The following is an 18,503-nucleotide window of genomic DNA, read 5'->3' on the forward strand; positions in this document are numbered from 1 at the left end:
CTCTCTCTCCCTCTTTCTCTCTCTCAGATAAATAACTTTTATATATATATATATATATATATATATATATATATATATATATATATACATATATATATATATAATGTATGTATGTATATATATATGAAGGAAGGAAGGAAGCCAGACATGGTGGTGCTCATCTTCAATCCCAACACTTGGGAGGCAAAGGTAGGAAGACAGCTGTGAGTTCAAGGCCAATGAGACCTTACCTTGGGGGGTGGGGGAGGGAGAAAACAAAGAAAAAGAAAAAGAAAAAACAACCAGGAAAGAGCCAGTAAGACCAATCATTCCTGCCCATGGGACTATCTTGGCAAAGCACTCTCACTGAATTTACATCACTGGAGCCTTTACAAAAACCTGTGAGGTGTCTGTGAGGTAGTTCAGCGGGTAAGATGCTTGCCTTGTAAGCATGAGGACCTGAGTTCAGAACTTATGTAAAAATGCTGGGCAGGTGCCTGTAATCCCAGCTGGGGGGTGGGGGAGGTATGGGGGCGGGGTAGGTGGAGACTGGAGGAGTCCCCTGTGCTTGCTGCTAAGCCAGTCTAGCCTAACTGGTGAACTCCAAGCCCAGTGAGAGACCCTGTCTCAAAAGCAAACCAAATAACAAAAAACAAAACCCTGTGAGGTTAAGGTGCATGCCCGCGAAGCCCAAGGACCCAGGTTCAATTCTCCAGGTCCCACGTAAGCCAGATGCACATGGTGGCGCATGCGTCTGCAGTTTGTTTGCAGTGGCTAGAGGCCCTGGCACACCCATTCTCTCTCTCTCTCTCTCTCTCCCCTTCTCTCTGTCTGTAATAAATAAATGAAAATAAATAAATCTTAAAAAGAAAACCCGTGGGGTGACTGGCATAGGTGTAGTTATAACAGGCTTCAAGGATGCCTAGATCAGGCAGTGAGAAGTTCCATGTCTCTGCCTCCCCATCCCATCCCACCACCCAAACTTTCCTTCTGAGAGGCTGGCTGTGCCTCCCCCTGCCTCCACCCTCCCCCATCCTGGCTGAGACCCGGCGGCTGGAATCAAGAAACCACCTGTCTTGAGCTACCACCTTCAAAAGCCTTTCATTGGGTCCTAATGGGCCCAGGCGCCCAGGCTGCCCCACCCTGGGGGTGGATTAGGCGGAGGCCCTCCCCGGGGGAGCTGAAGGCACTTCAAAAGAGCTCCCTATCCTGAAACAGCTCTCTCAGGGCCTGCCTGGTAGCCTGAAATTATACCAGCCGCACGGTGTTGTTTTAAGTGAAGGCATGGTGCCTCCAAAGGCCCTGCTCCAAATGCACCTGTGTGGCTGGGCGGGATTCCCACACCACAGCCCTTCCCTGGCATTGTCTTCCAGTCCCACCGTGAGTTGCAAAAGACACCGCCCAATGCCAGCTTGCTGATGGGGTTGGAGCCGCTTCTCACACACCCTGTGGGGATGGGGCACGGGATGGAGTTTGGATGGTGGGTGAGGGAGGGCGTGAGAAGGGTGCAGACTGATTTGGAGACAGGGAAAGGGAACAGTAGAGATGCGGGGGCGCTGGGAAGGACGGGACACACCCTTGGCAGGGGTCGAGAAGAGGGAGGCAGAGGGACTGGCAGAACTATCCAGGGGTGCCCGGGAGTAGAAGGGTGTAAAGGATGGGCAGGGTTGGGGGATGCTGAGGTCTATGGGGAGGGGCTGTTCTTTTTGGGGGGGACACTCTGGGTCATGGAGAACCCCAGAGAATTACTCTATAGAAGTCACAAAAGAAAATGTAATAGCATGGGAAAATGTGATCTATTGATAAGTGAGAGACAGAGAGAGAGAGAGAGAGAGAAAAAAAAAAAGATTACAAAAGCCGGGTGTGGCGACGCACCTTTAATCCCAGCAGAGGTAGGAGGATTGCGGAGAGTTTGAGGCCACACTGAGACCACATAGTGAATTCCAGGTCAGCCTGGCTAGAGCGAGACCCCACTTTTAACCGCCCCCCCAAAAAGATTACAAAACAGGACAGGGAATGGAGTCCGCATTTTGTAACCTTGACTGGAAAGACACCAAAAGATCAGGGGCTGTTTTCCTGCTGTCTCCAGGGTGACTTACACTTCTTCTTGGAGCATTTCTGTATTTTCTACAATGAACTTGGAACATGACTCATTTTTTTTTCCCTTAGAGCTAGAGATAAACCCAGGGCTGTTTTGTGCATGCTATGCAAGTGGACTGGTTTGGAACTCACTGTGTAGTTTAGGATAACCTTGAACTCCCGATCTTCCAGCCTCCACCTCCAGAGAGCTGGGATTCCAGGCATGTGCCACCACACCTGGTTTACACGCGCCGGGGACGGAACCTGGGGCCTCTTTCTTGTTAGACAAGCACCCTACCAGTGGACCAACATCTCCAACACTGGAATATGATTTTTTTTTTTTTTCCCCAAAGAAGAGTCTCACTCTAGTCCATGCTGCCCTTAAGTTTACAGCCATCTTACTACCTAGGCCTGCTTCCTAAATGCTGAGTTTAAAGGTGGGCACCACCAAGCCTGGCTAAAGTTTTAATTTACGTTTTCTTAAGTGCCGGGGTAGAGCCTTGTACGCGCTAGGCAAGCGCTCTTCCGCCGAGCTGGGTCACCAGCGCTTATTTGAATATGTGAATGCGAGCGCGCAGGCGCGCGTGTGTATGGGCGGCTCCTGGGTCTCTTGTAGCTGCAAACAAACTCCAGATGCACGTGTCACTTTGTGTCTGGCTTTACCTGACTGATTGGGGATTGAACCCTAGCTGGCAGGCTTTGCAAGCAAGCACCTTTAATCACGGAGCCATCTCCCCAGCCTGATATAAATTTCTTAAATACCACACACATATTCAGAAGATGACTCACGGGCTACTGAGTCCACATTAGATTCTCCACCGTGGGCACCACGCAGGTCGCAGAGAAACGGCATCCAGGGGTGCTGCGCTCGGGTGATCCGCATACCTGGGTGTGGCACGGTTCTGCAGTTCAGTGCAAAGGGTGCGGATTCTAGAACCATCCCAGGTGGGCTCAGATTCATCTTCCCTCACTGTGTGATCTGGGCAAGCGGCTTGACCTTTCTGTGTCTCGGTCATACCATTGGTGAAATGGGACAATGGTAGAGCTTGGAAGGATTGCTTCAAGTGTAAGCCCTTGGCGTTGCAGCTGGCGTGGGGTAATCACACGTTGAGTGACAGCTGTGACTGTTATTAGTGGTTAAGAGCATGGGCCCTGGAGCCAGCCTGTCTGGGTTCAAATCCTTGCTCAGTCTCTGTCTGGCTTGGGAAATAACTTCCTCTCTATCTCTACCTCAATTTGCTAATCTGTAAAATGGGGATGAAAGTAGTGGTGTGTCATTCATGAGAATGATTAAGATGAAAATTAACCAAGGAACTGCAGGAGCAGAGCCTCGCACACAGAAAGTGCTCGGTGTGAATTACTTCAGTGTCAGTGATTATTATTGTTGTTGTTGCTCTAGATGAGACAGGAAATGGGGGTGAGGAAGCACACAGCACCTCCTGTAGAGCCAGTGTGTGTGTGTGTGGGGGGGGATTCTGGGGGCACTTGGAAATCTGGGTTCTTTCTTTCTCACAAATCCCAAATCCTCCTCCAGCCCATGGTTGTCTGTGATGCTTTCAGCTTTTTTTTTTTCTTTTTTCTTTTCCTTTTTTGGTTTTTTGAGGTAGGGTCTCAATCTGGTCCAGGCTTTTTTTTTTTTTTCTTTTGTTTTTTTTTGAGGTAGGGTCTCACTGTAGGCCAGGTTGGCCTGTAACTCACTGTGTACTCTTAGGCTGGTGTTGAACTCACAGCGATCCTCCTACCTCTGCCTTCTTAGTGCTGGGGTTAACTTTTTTTTCTCTCTCTCCTTTGTTGTTTTTTCAAGGTAGGGTCTCGCTCTAGCCCAGGCTGACCTGGAATTCACTATGTCGTCTCAGGGTGGCCTCGAACTCATAGCGATCCTCCTACCTCTGCCTCCCGAGTGCTGGGATTAAAGGCGTGCGCCACCGGAAACTACACAGTGAATTCCAGGTCAGCCTGGGCTACAGCGAGGCCCTACCTCGAAAAACAACAGCAACAACAACAACAAAAAACCCCAAAAAGTTTTTGTTTATTTTATGACAGAGAAGGGCAGAGAAAGAAAAGAATGGGCACCCCAGGGCCTCTAGCCACTACAAAGGAACTCCAGACACCTGTGTCACCTTGTGTCTCCGTCCAGCTCCCTTTCAACCGGATTTGGTCTTCAGAGACCTGCCGTGGGTGTTTTTGTCCTGGCGAACCTGCTGCCCTGGGGACGTAGACACTCCTGTCTGTGTCTCTGACTCTCATTATTCGGGTTGGCTTCGTCTTTGAGGCCAGAATGAATGAAGAAACCCTGGCTCTGTTGTCGTGTGCAAAGCCGGTAGGGCAGGGCTTGTCCTGGGGTGGACACACAGAAGCTGTCCTCAGGCTCTGGGGACAAGGAGCCTGTGGAGTCCCGGTGTGGCTGGCCATTCTGGACCTGGCTGCAAGGCTGGCTGGGAAAACGGGCGGACCTGGAGACAGAAGCAGATGCTGAAAGGGCTGGACAATCACAGGTCTGAGGGAAAGGGACATGGTGACACCTGTGTCCTTCCTACCTTGGATCTCCTGTCAGGCTGCCCGAGTGCTGCTCTGCTGTCCACTTGATACAAGGCTTCCGTTCTGGTTCTAGAATGAACGAAACTGGAGGACGCAAGCCTGACTCCCAATGTCCAGCATGAATTCAGGTGTCTGGTTGCCTTTCTAGACTGTCTTTGAGGCATTTAAGGAGATTTTCTTCTTTCCTTTCTCCTCCTCCTCCTTCTTTTATTTATTTTCAAGGAGAAAGAAAGAGTATCGGTGTGCTAGGGCCTTCTGCTGCTGCAAAAGAACTCCAGATACATGCGCCTCTTGGTGCACCTGGATTTACATGGATCAAACCCAGATTGACAGGCTTTGCAAGCAAGTGCCATTAATGGCTGAACCATCTCCCTAGCTCCCAACCTCTGTTTTGATTTTTTTTTTTTTTTCAAGGCAGGGTCTCACTGTCGCCCAGGCTGACCTTGAACTGATGGGGATTCTCCTATTTTGGCCTCCAGAGAGCTAATATGAAAGGCCTTCACCACCAGCTTGGGTGTTTTGTTTGTTTGTTCGTTTGCTTGCTTGTGTGTTTTTAAATATATTTTTAACTTTATTTTTATTTATTTGAGAGGGAGAGAGAGAATGGGCATGCCAGGGCCTCCAGCCACTGCAAATGAGCTCCAGACACTCGTGTCCCCTTGTGTACCTGGTTTATGTGGGCCCTGGAGAGTCGAACCAGGATCCTTTGGCTTTGCAGGCAAAGGCCTTAACCACTAAGCCATCTCTCCAGACCCTGTTTTTTTTATTTGAGAGACACAGAAAAAAGAGGCAAATAGAGAACATGAGAATGGGCATACCAGGGCCTGTTTGTCATTGTAGACAAACTCCAGAAGCCTGTGCCACTTTGTGCATCTGGCTTTACTTGGGTACTGGGAAATAGAACTCAGGCTGTTGGGCTTTGCATGTAAGCACCTTTAACTGTTGAGCCATCTCTCCAGCCCTGTTTTTGTTTTTAATTTATTTATATAATTTTTTATTAACAACTTCCATGATTGTAAACAATATCCTCCCTCCCCCTGCTTTCCCCTTTGAAACTCCACTCTCCATTATATCCCCTCCCCCTCCCAATCAGTCTCTCTTTTATTTTGATGTCATCATCTTTTCCTCCAATTATGATGATTTTGAGTAGGTAGTGTCAGGCACTGTGAGGCCATGGATATCCAAGCCATTTTGTGTCTGGAGGGAGCATGCTGTAAGGAGTCCTACCCTTCCTTTGGCTCTTACATTCTTTCTGCCACCTTCTCCGCAAAAGACCCTGAGCCTTGGGAAGGTGTGATAGAGATGTTGCAGTGCTGAGCACGCCTGTCACTTCTTTCCAACACCATGATGCCTTCTGAGTCATCCCAAGGTCACTGCCATCTGAAAAGAGAAGGTTCTCTACCAAAAGTGAGAGTAGTATTAATATATGGGTATGAACATTAAGATAAGTGCTTACTGGGCAGTTTGATGAGCATAGTATATACATTTAGCCAGACAGCAGTAGATGTTACACCCCTACGGCTCATGACTAACCCTCTTTTAGATTTTCAGTATCAGGGATGTATTCCCTCCCATGGAGCAGGCCTCCAGTCCAATTAGAGGGCAGTTTGTTTCCACCATGACAGATGTGCCACTATTGTACCTGTTGGCTCATTTGGCCTGGCTGGCCCAAGTTAAGGCTTGCAGTATCCACTGTTGAATATTTTCATTGGTGATTTCTCTCTCTCCCACTGAGCTGCATGCAGCATGGCTTTTTCAAGTTTCTGTCAGCTGGTCTTCATGGAGGAGGTTATCAGCTCAGTTCCAGCAGGGTTTCTCAGTGATCTTGCAGCCCAAGTATGTGCAGTCTTTAGCAATAGGGTCTTACCATCTATTCCTGGTGGGAAACCAAGGGCCTCAGCAATGGCCTAGAATGTTTTGGGGCACCAGAACTTTTTTTTTTTTAATGGAAGAGAGAATTGGCATGCCACGGCCTCCAGCCACTTCAATTGAACTCCAGGCATGTGTGCCTTCTTGTGTGCATGTGTGACCTTGCGTGCTTGCATCACCTTGTGCGTCTGGCTTACATGGGATCTAGAGAGTCTCACACAGGTCCTTAGGCTTCACAGGCAAGTGCCTTAACCACTAAGCTATCTGGTTTTGTTTGTTTTGTTTTAAGACGGAGTCTACTATATTGTGCATCTGCCTTACGTGGGACCTAGAGAGTCGAACATAGGTCCTTAGGCTTTGCAGACAAGTGCCTTCACCACTAAGCTTTGTTATTGTTGTGTTGTTTTGTTTTTTTGCTTTGTTTTTTTGAGGTAGGGTTTCACTCTGGTTCAGGCTGACCTGGAATTAACTATGTAGTCTCAGGGTGGCCTCAAACTCACGGCAATCCTCCTACCTCTGCCTCCTGAGTGCTGGGATTAAAGTCATGCGCCACCATGCCCGGCTTGTTTTGTTTTAAGACTGAGTCTACTGTACAGCTCAGGCTGGTCTTGGACTTCTGCCTTCGCCTTCAGGCGCTGGGACTACAGGCGTGCGTCACTCTGCAGACTCCTGAGGGCTTTCCCAGACTGTGCTCAGACCCTCGCGTGAGCGCCACACGGGGGGTGCCCTCAGCTTGGGGCTCTCCTTTAATTGTTAACTCCGGCCCAGCAGGGACGTCCACACTTGACCCTGGACAAAGGCTCAAGGCTGAATAAAGCGGAGGTTAAGCGGCATGGCTAAGTTTAGGCATTAACTTGACTGGCCACGGTGCTCATTTGCGCGGTCACACGCCCATGTAGATCTGCTGTGAAGGTATTTTTCATGTGTGACTAACATTTCAGTCCATGGCTTGATTAGAGCTGTGTGCCCTTAAACTTGGCATGGTGGCACATGCCTGTAATCCCAACTCTAGGGAAGCAGAGGTAGGAGGATCACTGTTAGTTTGAGGCCAGCCGGGGACTACAGAATGAATTCCATATCAGCCTGGGCTGATGTGTGACCCAACCTTGAAAAAAAAAAAAAAAAAAGAAGAAGAAAGAAAGAGAGGAAAAAAGGGAGGAAGAAGAGAAAAAAGAAGTTGGGAGTGGTGGCATGAGTTTTTGATCCCCATACTTGGGAGAATGAGGATCTCTGTGAGTTCAAGACCAGCCTGAGCCACAGGGTGAGTTCTTGGTCAGCCTTGGCTAGAGTGAGACCTGGCCTAAGAAGAGAAAAAAGAAAAGAAAGGAAAAAAGCTGTGTGCTTGTTTTATGTTACTGTCACAGACTTCCTGAGAGAACAACTTAAATTAGAGCTAGGTTCATCTTAGCCCACGGCTTCAGAGGGTTCAGTGCAAAGTCTCTTGTCTTGGAGGTTGGGGCGTGTCATAGGGAAGGTCCTTCACTTCATGGTGTACCGGAAGCAGAGAGCAAAGAAGGGGAAAGCCAGACGTGGTGGCGCATGCCTTTAATCCCATCACCAGGAAACAGAGGTAGGAGGATTGCCATGAGTTCGAAGCTACCCTGAGAATACACAGTGAATTCCAGGTCAGCCTGGGCTAGAGTGGGACCCTACCTTGAAAAACCAAAAAAAAAAAAAAAAGAAGGGGTGGAACCAGATGCAACCTTTAGAGGCATATCCCCCGTGGCCAACTTTGTCCTCCAGTGAAGCTCCTACCTCTTCAGTTTCCACCACCTCACCAAATAGCACCCCACTAGCTGGGGTCCAGCACTCAACACATGAGCCCACGGGGCATTTCATAGTCAAACCCTAACAAGCTGATCATACTCCATTGTGCTGTGAGCTTCATCCGGGCCTACTGCAGTCACCTGGAACAGGTGGAACAGGCCGGGCATGGCAGCGCGCACCTTTCATCCCAGCATCTGGGAGGCAGAGGTGGGAGGATCACCGTGAGTTCGAGGCCACCCCGAGACTACATAGTGAATTCCAGGTCAGCCTAGGCTAGAGTGAGACCCCACCTCAAAAAACAGGCAAACAAAAAAACCCAAAAGCCGGGCTGGAGAGATGGCTTAGTGGTTAAGCGCTTATCTGTGAAGCCTAAGGACACTGGTTCGAGGCTCGATTCCCCAGGACTCATGTAAGCCAGCTGCATAAGGTGGTGCGTACACCTGGAGTTCACTTGCAGTGGCTGGAGGCCCTGGTGCACCTGTTCTCTATCTATCTGCTTCTTTCTCTCTCTGTCTGTCACTCTCAAATAAATGAAAAGTAACACACAGAGGATGAAATCAGAGAATCACTCCCATTCACAATTGCATCAAAAAAAATAAAATACCTTGGAATAAACCTAACCAAGGAAGTAAAGAATCTATACAATGAGAACTTTAAAACACTCAAGCGAGAAATTGCAGAAGACACTAGAAAGTGGAGAAACATCCCTTGTTCCTGGATTGGAAGAATCAATATCATGAAAATGGCAATCTTACCTAAAGCAATCTACACATTTAATGCAATCCCTATCAAAATTCCAAAGGCTTTCTTCATGGAAATAGAAAAAAACAATCCAAAAATTCATTTGGAATCACAAAAAACCTCGAATATCTAAAATAATACTGAGCAACAAAAAAGAGGCTGGTGGTATCACCATACCTGATTTTAACCTATACTACAGAACCATAGTAACAAAAACAACATGGTACTGGCACAAAAACAGACATGTAGATCAGTGGAACAGAATAGAGGACCCAGATGTAAGCCCAAGTAGCTATAGCCACCTGATATTCGATAAAAATGCCAAAAATACTCATTGGAGAAGAGACAGCCTCTTCAGCAAATGGTGTTTTGAAAACTGGATAAATATCTGCAGAAGGATGAAAATAGATTCTTCTCTCTCGCCATGCACAAGAATTAAGTCCAAATGGATTAAAGACCTTAACATCAGACCGGAAACTTTGAAACTGCTAGAGGAAAAAGTAGGGGAAACCCTTCAACATATTGGTCTTGGCAAAGACTTTCTGAATACAACCCCAATTGCTCAGGCAATAAAACCACAGATTAACCACTGGGACCTAATGAAATTACAAAGATTTTGCACCGCAAAGGACACAGTGAAAAAAGCAAAGAGGCAACCTACAGAATGGGAAAAAATCTTCGCCAGCTACATATCTGATAGAGGATTAATATCTAGGATATACAAAGAACTCAAAAAGTTAAATAATAAGGAATCAAACAAGCCAATCAAAAAATGGGCTATGGAGCTAAATAGAGAGTTCTCAAAGGAAGAAATACGAATGGCATATAAGCATCTAAAAAAATGTTCTACGTCACTAGTCATCAGGGAAATGCAGATTAAAACTACATTGAGATTCCATCTCACTCCTGTCAGATTGGCCACCATCATGAAAACAAATGACCATAAATGTTGGCGGGGATGTGGAAAAAAAGGAACCCTTCTGCACTGCTGGTGGGAATGCAATCTGGTCCAGCCATTGTGGAAAACAGTGTGGAGGTTCCTAAAGCAGCTAGAGATTGATCTACCATATGACCCAGCTATAGTGCTCCTAGGCATATATCCAAAGGACTCATCTCATTTCCTTAGAAGTACATGCTCAACCATGTTTATTGCTGCTCAATTTATAATAGCTGGGAAATGGAACCAGCCTAGATGTCCCTCAACAGATGAGTGGATAATGAAGATGTGGCATATTTATACAATGGAGTTCTACTCAGCGGTAAAGAAAAATGAAATTATGAAATTTGCAGAAAAATGGATGGACCTGGAAAGTATTATACTAAGTCAGGTAACCCAGGCCCAGAAAGCCAAGCGCCACATGTTCTCTCTCATATGTGGATCCTAGCTACAGATGACTGGGCTTCTGCGTGAGAATGAAAGAACTTAGTAGCAGAGGCCAGTAAGTTGAAAAGGAGACATAAAGGGTGGAGAAAGGAAGGGAGGAGGATACTTAATAGGTTGATATTGTATATATGTAATTACAATGATTGTAATGGGGAGGTAATATGATGGAGAATGGAATTTCAAACGGGAAAGTGTGGGGGTGGGGAGGGAGGGAATCACCATGGGATATATTTTATAATCATGGAAAATGTTAATAAAAATTAAAAAAAAATAAATGAAAAGTAAACAAAACAAAACAAAAATACCAAAACAACAACAATAAAATACCTGATCAAAGACAGCTGCTGGTAGGGAAGGATTTATTTTGGTTTACAGTCTTGAGGGGAAGCTCCGCGATGGCAGGGAAAAGCATGGTGTTGCAGTCAGGTTCATATTGCTGGCAGAAATCACCTGACCAAGAGCAGCTTTTGGGAAAAAAGGGTTTATTTTGGCTTACAGACTCTAGGGGAAGCTCTCTGATGGCAGGGAAAATGATGACATGAGCAGAGGGTGGACATCATCCCCCGGCCCACATAAGGTAGACAACAGGAACAGGAGAGTATGCCAAACACTGGCAAGGGGAAGCTGGCTATAACACCCATAAGCCCGCCCCCAACAATACACTCTCTCTAGGAGGCGTTAATTCCCATATCTCCATCAGCTGGGAATCTAGCATTCAGAACACCTAAGTTCATGGGAGACAGCTGAATCAAACCACCACATTCTGCCCCTGGCTCCATAAACTGTCAACCATCCATGATGTAAAATGCAATGCATTCATTCCAACTTTAAAAGTACCCATAGGTTATTATTATTATTATTATTATTTTAAAATATTTTTATTTTTACTAATTTATTTGAGAGAGAGAAAGAGGCAGAGAGAGAAAGAGAGAGAGAATGGGCTCACCAGGGCTTCCAGCCACTTCAAACAAACTCCAGATGCATGAGCCACCTTGTTTGTACATCTGTTTTATTTTTTAAAATTTGTTTTTGTTTTTATTTTTATTTATTTATTTGAGAGTGACAGACAGAGAGAGAAACAGAGGGGGGCACACCAGGGCCTCCAGCCACTACAAATGAACTCCAGATGCATGTGCCACCTGTGCATCTGGCTTACATGGGTCTTGGGGAATCGAGCCTTGAACCGTGGTTCTTAGGCTTCACAGGCAAGCGCTTAACTGCTAAGCCATCTGTCCAGCCCCACCTTGTACATCTGGCTTACGAGTGTTCTGGGGAATCAAACTGAGGTCTTTTGGCTTCCCAGGCAAGCGCCTTAGCCCCTAAGCCATCTCTCCCGCCTTTAACTATTTTTTTTAATTGACAAATTATTATTAATTGTAAACAATATCCCATGGTATTTTCCCCCCTACTTTCCCTACTTTTGAAACTCCACCCTCCATCATTTCCCCTCCTCCTCTCAATCAGTCTCTCTTTTATTTTAATGTCATGATTTTTTCTTCCTATTAAGATGGTCTTGTGTAGATAGTGTCAGGCACTGTGAGGTTATGGATATCCAGGCCATTTTGTGTCTGGGGGAGCACGTTGTAAAGAGTCCTACCCTTCCTTTGGCTCTTACATTCTTTCTGCCACCTCTTCCACAATGGACCCTGAGCCTTGGAAAGTGTGATTGAGATATTTCAGTGCTGAGCACTCACTCCTCTGTCACTTCTTCTCAGCCCCATGGTGCCTTCTGAACCATCACAAGGTCACTGACATTTGAAAAGAGAAGCTTCTCTAACCAAAAGTGAGAGTAGCATTAATATATAGGCATGAACAGTAAGAGAAATGCTTACTGGGCAGTTTGGTGAGCATAGTATATGCATTTAGCCAGACAGCAGCAGACCTTACACCCCTAGGGCTCATGACTACCCCTGTTTTAGGTTTTCAGTATCAGCGATATATTTCCTCCTACAGAGCGGGCCTCGAGTCAAATTAGAGGGCGGTTGATTTCCCCATAACAGACATGACACTATTGCACCGGTTGGCTCATTTGGCCTGGCTGGCTAAAATCAAGGCTTACAGTGTCCACTGTAACCCATGGTTCATCCTCATAGCTCTGTCGGGTTTCCATGTAGACATCCAGCAAACCTGCTTCACACTGCCCATGGCCAGTTCCAAAACACAAAACTGTGTTGCAAACTCAATGACCCTCTCTTTCCTGCATTTCTTTTTTTTTCTTTTAATTTTTTTTTCTCATTTTATTATTATTTATTTATTTATTAGAGACAGAGGGACAGAGAGAGAGAGACAGAGACAGTGAGACAGAGTGAGAATGGGCACACCAGGATCTCTAGCCACTGCAAACGAATTCCAGATGCATGCGCCATCATATGCATCTGGCTTACGTGAGACCTGAAGAATTGAACCTGGGTCCTTAGGCTCCACAGGCAAGCACCTTAACTTCTAAGCCATCTCTCCAACCCTCTTGCAGTTTTTTAAAAATTATTTTTAGCCGGACGTGGTGGCACACGCCTTTAATCCCAGCACTCGTGAGGCAGAGGTAGGAGGATTGCCATGAATTCGAGGCCACCCTGAGACTACAGAGTGATTTCCAGGTCAGCCTGAGCTAGAGTAAGACCCTACCTCAAAAAGGCAAAAATTTTTTTAAAATTTAATTTTTATTTATTTGACAGAGAGAAAGAGGGAGAGAGAGAGAGGAAGAGGGAGAGAATGGGTGTGCCAGGGTCTCCAGCCACTGCAAACGAACTCCAGATGCCATGCGCACCCTCGTGCAGCTGGCTAACGGGGGTCCTGGAGAATCAAACCTGGGTCCTTTGGCTTTGCAGGCAAATGCCTTAACCCGGAAGCCATCCCTCCAGCCCTAGAAAGTTTTTTTTTTTTTTTTTTTCTGAGGCAGGGTCTCACTCTAGCTCAGGCTGACCTGGAATTCACTCTGTAGTCTCAGGGTGACCCGGAACTCACAGAGACCCTCCTACCTCTGCCTCCTGAGTGCTGGGATTAAAAAGGCGTGCGCCACCAATCCTGGCTAGAAAGATTTTTTTTATAGAGTTAAGAGAAGGAAAGAAGGCGGAGCTCCTCCTATAAGTGGGTGGGGGTGTGTGTGGGGTTCATAGAAATGGTTGGAGTCGGTCATGGGAATTAACTGCATGGGGGCGGAGCTGGTCCGTCCAGTTCTCCTCTCAGGAGAGGCAGGCACTTTTTAATCTTATTCACGTCTTTCTGGTCAGATGTCTGGGGAAGAGGAACCCTTTAGAGAAGAAGACATGAGAAGATGCAGATCTCAGGCCATATGCTTAGACACCTAAAAATCTTAGTCATATCCTCCTGTCAGCTTTTAGGGAAGAAGAGATAATGAAAGAAAAACCCAGATCCTTCCTTGTAGACTCAAGCACATTTCTCCCTTCTACCAAGAAAGAAAGACTGTTGACTTTTGGTTGGGGGGAACGGGAGGGGCGCTGTTATCCTTAGCTGTCTAGTCAATTTCTTTCTTTTTTAAAATTTTGTTTCGTTCCATTCTTTCAGAAATTTATTTTATTTACTTATTTGAGAAAGAGATACAGGGAGAGAGAGAGAATGGGCGCCCCAGGGCCTCTGGCCACTGCAAAGGGACTCCAGATGCATGTGCCCCCTTGTGCAGCTGGCTTATGTGTATCCTACGGAATCGAACCTGGGTCCTTTGGCTTTGTAGGCAAGCGCCTCCACCACTAAGCCGTCCCTCCAGCCCCTGTCTAGTCAGTTTCTATCTTCTCATTCTCCCCTCTGAAGAGGTCACCCTAACCGCCTCACTGGTTTGCTGAGTGTCACAGTGTGGAACAGAATAGAATGTAGCCGCAGTGTCAAGGGTCACATGCTTATCTGAAATGGAGAACGTTAGCGGGTGTGGTGGCATACGCCTTTAATCTTGGCACAAGGGAGGCAGGGAAAGGAGGACCGCTGTGAGTTCGAGGCCAGCCTGGGCTAGAGTGAGACCCTACCTTGAAAAACGAAAAAGAAAGGAAGAGGCAAACAAACAGACTCTGTCTTGGGAATGAGACACACTTCTCCAGCCAAAGCCTTCAGGGAAGGAAACTGCCTGGAGGGCTGGGGTCTGAGGGTTTTGGGGGGGGGGGAAGGGGACCACAGTTTTCTCCAGCATCCTTTTCCATCTTTTGACCATGACTCATGTAAATGTATTATGGACTTGAAAATAAATACAGGAAATTATGGAAAAACAAAACCCTGTGCTTTGGACTAGACTACAAATAGAATTGTAAAGATTTTTGGAAAAGAAGAAGAAGAAGAAAAAAAAAAGAGCATGCTACCGTTATGACTGCTACCAAAGCATGACTTGTCTCCCTGATACTGGTGACTCTGGCCACCCTGGGGCTGGGCTAGCAGCTCTGATTGGGTGTCCAGCCCTTGGCTTGGGTTTCCTAAATTAAGAGGGCTGGAAGGGCTATTTTTGAGCAGCAGGGGGTCTGGATTCTTCCTTCTGCAGCAAGCACTACAGCCCCAGAGCAATTTGTTCGCTCCTCTTTGATAGGTTAGGTTTGTTTTGAAATTTATTATTATTATTTTAATTTTTTAAAATGTTATTATTTATTTGAAAGAGAGAGAAAGAGGCAGAGAGAGAGAGGGAGAATGGACACGCCAGGGCCTTCAGCCATTGCAAACGAACTCCAAATGCATGTGCCACCTTGTGCATCTATCTGGCTTACGTGCGTCCTGGAGAATCGAACTGGGATCCTTTGGCTTTGCAAGCAAACACCTTAACCACTAAGCCATCTCTCCAGCCCCAATTCATTATTATTTATTTATTTATTTGAGAGTGACAGACAGAGAGAAAGAGGCAGAGAGAGAGAGAGAGAGAGAGAGGGGGAGAATGGGCGCGCCAGGGCCTCCAGCCACTGCAAACGAACTCCAGACGCATGCGCCCCCTTGTGCATCTGGGTAACATGGGTCCTGGGGAATCGATTCTCAAACTGGGGTCCTTAGGCTTCACAGGCAAGTGCTTAACCACTAAGCCATCTCTCCAGCCCTCCCAATTCATTATTATTATTTTTTTTCAAATTTTTTTTGTTTATTTATTTATTTGAGAGCAACAGACAGAGAGAGAAAGAGGCAGACAGACAGAGAGAGAGAGAATGGGCGCGCCAGGGCCTCCAGCCACTGCAAGCGAATTCCAGACGCGTGCGCCCCCTTGTGCATCTGGCTAACGTGGGTCCTGGGGAGTTGAGCCTCGAACCGGGGTCCTTAGGTTTCACAGGCAAGCGCTTAACCGCTAAGCCATCTCTCCAGCCCCAATTCATTATTATTATTTGCAAGGAGAGAGAGAGTATGGGTGTACCAGGGCTACCCACCTTGCAAACTAACTCCAGATGCACGTGTCACTTTGTGCATCTGGTTTTATGTGGGTACTAGGGAAGGCCTTTAACAACTGAGCCATCTCTCCAGCCCGGTTTTATTTTTTATTTTTTGTTTGTCGAGGCAGGGTTTCTCTCTAGTCCAGGCTGACCTGGAATTCACTATATAGTCTCAGGGTGGCCTCAAACTCATGGTGATCCTCCTACCTCTGCCTCCCAAGTGCTGGGATTAAAGGCATCCGCCAACACGCCCAGCTCTGGATTTACTTTTCTTTTTTTCTTTTTTTACTTTTCTTTTTTGTTAAATTTTATTTATTTATTTGAGAGTGACAGACTGGCAGAGAGAGAAAGAGGCAGATAGAGAGAGAATGGGCGCACCAGGGCCTCCAGCCACTGCGAACGAACACCAGATGCATGCGCCCCCTTGTGCATCTGGCTAATGTGAGTCCTGGGGAATTGAGCCTTGAACCAAGGACCTTAGCCTTCACAGGCAAGCGCTTAACTGCTAAACCATCTCTCTTGTCCCCAGGTTTACTTTTTTTTGGGGGGGATTACTTTTAATATTTATTTGCAAGCAAAGAGAGAGAGAGAGAGAGAGAGAGAGAGAGAATGGGTACACTAGGACCTCCAGCTGCTGCTAATGAACTCCAGACGTACACACCACTTTGTGCATCTGGCTTTATGTAGGTTCTGGGAACCTGAACCCAGGTCCTTAGGCTTTTCAGCCTTAACCACTGAGCCATCTCTCCAACCCCCTGTTTGGTGTTTTTGAGACAAGGTCTCATGTAGCCTAGGCTGGCTTTGAACTCCTGCTTCCTCCTACCGTGTGCTGGCATTCAACCCCATGCCGTGCTTGTAGGCATCATTGTTTTGAGAAAAATCAAGACCACTCATGCAGAGGAAGTGGACTGCTGAAAATGCCCACATGCTCCTGTCCTGGGTCTTCCGCTGATAAAATTAGCTGTTTTTTTTCCAGCAGCCAGCAGAGAGTGTGGGTGGTTCACTCCACACTCAGCCCGGCAGTGGGATGATGCAACCCCAGGCAAGCCCGGGCAGGGCCCGCGGGGCCGGGCGTCCGCGGTGCTGAGGCTGCGCCCAGGGAGGCGGCTCCAGGCGGCGCTGACTGCCCGGGCTCCAGAGCGCCTCCCCCGCCCGCCCCGTGCCTGTGCAGCCGCGGAGCCTGCTCCCGGCCGGAGGGTGCCAGGGCTCCTGCCTAGATGAGGGGCCTGTCAGAGACTGAATGAGCCTCCCAGACTTGAGGATGGACGGTGAGTGGTAATATATATATAATTTTTTTTTTTTTCAGATGGGGTCTGTAGGCTGGCCTTGCCTTGTGTTACTGAGGATAACCTTGAATTCCCGTTTCTCCTTGTCTCCATCTTCCCAGTGAAAGGATGACAGCTGTGTACTACTTTGCTTGGCCATGAAGTACCTTTTTAAAATTGCGTTGATTATTATCTGAAATGAAATTAACTATTTAAAAATATGGAGATGCCGGGCGTGGTGGCGCACGCCTTTAATCCCAGCACTTGGGAGGCAGAGGTAGGAGGATTGCCATGAGTTCAAGGCCACCCTGAGATGACAGAGTTAATTAAAAAAAAAAATATGGAGAAATCGAGCCGAGTGTGGCGGCGCATGCCTTTAATCCCAGCACTCGGGAGGCAGAGGTAGGAGGATCACTGTGAGTTCAAGGCCACCCAGAGACTAATAGTGAATTCCAGGTCAGCCTGGCTAGAGTGAGACCCTACCTCGAAAGACCAAAAAAAATAAAAAAGGAGAAATCAAGTGTGATGATATGCACATGTCATTTCAACACAGGAGAGATGGGCGGAAGGATCAGAAGTTCAAAGTCATCCTTATTACATAGTGAATTTGAGGACAGCCTGGGCTACATGAGATCCTGTCTCAAAAAATAAAAACAGGCCAGGCATGGTAGCACACACCCTTTAATCCCAGCACTTGGGAGGCAGAGGTAGGAGGATTGCCATGAGTTTGAGGCCACCCTGAAACTAATCCCAGGGGTGAGAATTGGTATGCCATGGCCTCAGCCACTGCAATTGAACTCCAGACGCTTGCGCCACCTAGCAAGCATGTGCTACCTTGCGCTTGCCTCACCTTGGTGCATCTGGCTAATATGGGATCTGGAGTGTAGAACATGGGTCCTTAGGCTTCCTAAGAAAGTGCTTTAACCACTAAGCCATCTCTTTAGCCCCAAATAAAAATATTTTGTTTTAAATTAAAAAAAAAATTTGGAGGGTGTTTTGAGGTAGCGTCTTGCCCAGGCTGACCTGAAATTCACTCTGGAGTCTCAGGGTGGACTCAAACTCACATAGATCCTTCTACCGTGGCCTCCTAAGTGCTGGGATTAAAGGTGTGTTCCACCAGGCCAGGCCTTAATTAATTTTTTTTTTGACCAGATTTATTTATTTATTTATTTATTTATTTATTTAACAGAGAGAGAATGCCAAGGCCTTTGGCCACTGCAAATGAAGTCCAGATTCATGTACCCCTTTTGCATTTGGCTTACGTGGGTCCTGGGGAATCGAACCAGGGTCCATTGACTTTGCAGGCAAGTGCCTTAATGGCTAAGCCATCTCTCCAAGCCCTTATCTTTATTTTTTGAGATAGGGTCTCACTGTAGCCCAGACTGACCTGGAATTCACTATGTAGTCTCAGGGTGGCCGCAAACTCATGGTGATCCTCCTACCTCTGCCTCCTGAATGCTGGGATTAAAAGCGTGTGCCACCACGCCTGGCTTTTTGAATTTTTAAAATTACTTTTTGGCAGGGTTTCACTAAATTGGC

General features: G+C 46.9%; 1 pseudogene; it reads right to left on the reverse strand.

Moving 5' to 3' along the window:
* LOC101617156 overlaps positions 1-16,545 on the reverse strand; it is a 67,543-nt pseudogene extending 50,998 nt beyond the window's left edge.
* Positions 16,546-18,503: the final 1,958 nt, after the last annotated feature.

Source organism: Jaculus jaculus, chromosome 8, assembly GCF_020740685.1.
Source record: "Jaculus jaculus isolate mJacJac1 chromosome 8, mJacJac1.mat.Y.cur, whole genome shotgun sequence".
Classification (NCBI taxonomy): domain Eukaryota; kingdom Metazoa; phylum Chordata; class Mammalia; order Rodentia; family Dipodidae; genus Jaculus; species Jaculus jaculus.